The 2,634-nt window shown below is 52.7% G+C and overlaps 1 pseudogene; it reads left to right on the top strand.

Annotated features, from left to right (window-relative positions):
- Positions 1–454: 454 nt before the first annotated feature.
- On the top strand, positions 455–1,468 carry LOC144159729 (protein argonaute-2 pseudogene; annotated as a pseudogene).
- The last annotated feature ends 1,166 nt before the right edge of the window (positions 1,469–2,634 follow it).

Raw genomic sequence — 2,634 nt, 5'->3', positions numbered from 1 at the left:
GCACGGGGCGGCGTTGTCCACGCCAGCGTCCCCCATTTTCCATCTGGGCCAGAAAGTAGGCTTTCTGTTCAAAGGCTGACTTTTTGGGGGTCCGGTCTTAGCCGCCTTGGCGGACGTATTAGTGCGTAGGAAATAAAATGGGATATGGGCGAAGGCAGGGGGCGCTATCACGATCTGAGGAGAAAGACGACCAGCTGCACCGACGGCTCACTCAGCGTGTTCCATTTCTTCCACAGAATCTGGGTCCTGCTTTCCCTCCTGCTGTCCTGCTGCCGCCGGTCATTTACAAGGACAAGTGGTTGACTTTTTGTAAAGCCGGATCCTGGGATCTGCAAAGTAACCAACTCTACAAGGCTGCGAGGACGACCTGCTGGCCTGTTCCAAACACATTTGCTCGACACCCGACATTGACAAGCTTGTCTCTGTGTTGCTGCCGTTTGGCAGAAGACTGGGAATGACGGCGGAACCTCCGGCCAAACCCAGCAAATGGAGGCCTTATGATGACCCCGGATGCGTGCTGGAAGAGCAGCGGAAAGCTTCCCCTAAGCTGCAGGTGCTTTCCGTGGGGCCTGGCCGGGCCAGGAAGAGTTCCCCATCTTACAGCCCGCTGAAAAACATTGCCGAAAGTGTTCTCGGCATCGTGACCCAGTGCGTGACAGGCCAAAATGTCCCCAAGAGGTGCAACCCGTCAACGATTGTTAACATTTTGCAGAAGCTGAACGCCAAGCTGGGTGGCACCAACAACACCCCTCCGGCCGTCAAGACCATAATTTTCAACACTGCCGTCATGACTATTGGAGCCGACGTCACTCATCCAGCTCCGACGGAAATGAACAGGCCCTCCGCCGCGGCCGCCGTAGCCAGCGTGGATTGTCTCGCCTGCCGCTACATATCCACGTTCCGCATACAGAAGCAGAACACGGTCGCCATAGCGCATATCGAGCTCATTGAGGACATCAAGAACACCACCAGGGAACTACTGGTCCGCTTCTACAGGATCAACAACGGCGTCAAGCCAGCGAACATCTTCTACCGGGACGGCGTGAGTGAGGGGCAGTTCAGCCAGGGGCAGCAGCACGAGGTCGTCACCTTGCAGGAGGCCAACCGTAAGCTCCACCCTGACTATGAGCCGGTTGTCACCTTCCTCGACGTCCGGATGAGGCAGCACCACACCCGCTTCATGCCCAGGGACCACCGAGACCGCCGCGGCAAGTCCGACGACACCCCACCGACCGCCGTGGTGGACACGTTCGTCACGCAAATGGTCGACTTTGACCTTTTCCTCTATTCCCGCTTCGGCATCCAAGGAACGACTTGGCCAGCCCAGTTTTATGTCATCTGGGACGACAACGACTTCTATGCGGACACCTTGCAGAGGCTAACTTTTTACCTGTGCCACACGTACGTGCTTTGTGCCCGGTCAGTCCCCATTCCGACACCCGTGTACTACGCCCACAATGTGTTCTAGAGGTACAGGTGCTCTGTGGACGCCCGCTCGGAGGGCTACGACGCCGGGAGCGGCTCGAACAGTTTCATTCCGCCGGCAATGTTCTTTGATTCTGCCGTCAAGATGTGCAGGCTGATGGAGAACAAAATGTTTTTCATTTGAATTGTCTACGGGTCACTCAGTGCCCTGCGGTTTCTGTTTACGCGGGACAGTTACGTATAGCGGTCATGCTCCTGCGCATAGCTGATACTTACTGTTGCCAGTAACCTACGCATTGCAGCACAGATCAAACATGTGCTATTTATTTATTTGCTGCCTACACGGGGCATTTAATGTTTTGTTTACTCTAAAATATCCCATCATGGTGAGCTTAGTTTGTCATACTGAGTTCATTTGAACAAAGAAAACACACGCTGTTTACTTGCACGGTGTGTGTGGTGTCGTATATGCAGTATCCTCGGCGTGGTGGGCTAGTCACCTAAGTTGTTACCGAGGTGTGTGTTTCATGCTAATGCCAAAGGCAACGTCACCTATCCTGAATGAGCATTTGCAGACACCTCGTCAGTTCCCGGTTTGCACCACCAGCATTTGGCGCATCCAGGAATGAATCCAGGACCTACACGTACGATTCTCTGGAAGCAATGGAACACACTGAGCGAGCCGTAGGTGCAGCTAGTTCTCTTCCATATGAGGTCGGGACGGCACCGCCTGCGTACGCTCATGCCCCTGTTTTCTTGCCTACATCCTTGATCGTACTGAGAGCCAAACGCTACGTAGTATGGGCGGTGTTCTAGCTTTACTCTTGGTAACCCAAATGTCAAGCCATATACCCTAATGACTTTCTCCTTCTGCTCATAGAGGGCGACTTTATGGAGTAGTGTATTTCTCTTTGCTTTCCTCTTGTTACGCTAGGTGTACGCATGTGCCGGACACAATTTTTTTGCCGCCTGATAGAGGGCGCTCAGAATTTTCAGGTGCGAACACACAAATATATATGCCTAGCCATATACAGCTGACGCAATCACAATAAATTATTAAGGCGCTGAAAGAGCTATTTCCGAATAAGGTATATTTTATTCCGCCTGTCCCTGCAATACTTGTTTTCTCTCAACCAGCGAGTCAGGGATGCTGTCCTCAAGGGAATGAATGAATCTATTGTTACGAGAATTGAAAGGAAAGTCCACCAG

This window comes from Haemaphysalis longicornis, unplaced genomic scaffold (genome assembly GCF_048455015.1).
Source record: "Haemaphysalis longicornis isolate Haplotype H1 unplaced genomic scaffold, Haemaphysalis longicornis Haplotype H1 scaffold_1, whole genome shotgun sequence".
NCBI lineage: Eukaryota > Metazoa > Arthropoda > Arachnida > Ixodida > Ixodidae > Haemaphysalis > Haemaphysalis longicornis.
Note: the sequence above shows the minus strand (reverse complement) of the source record. Positions and strands in the feature narration are given on the sequence as shown.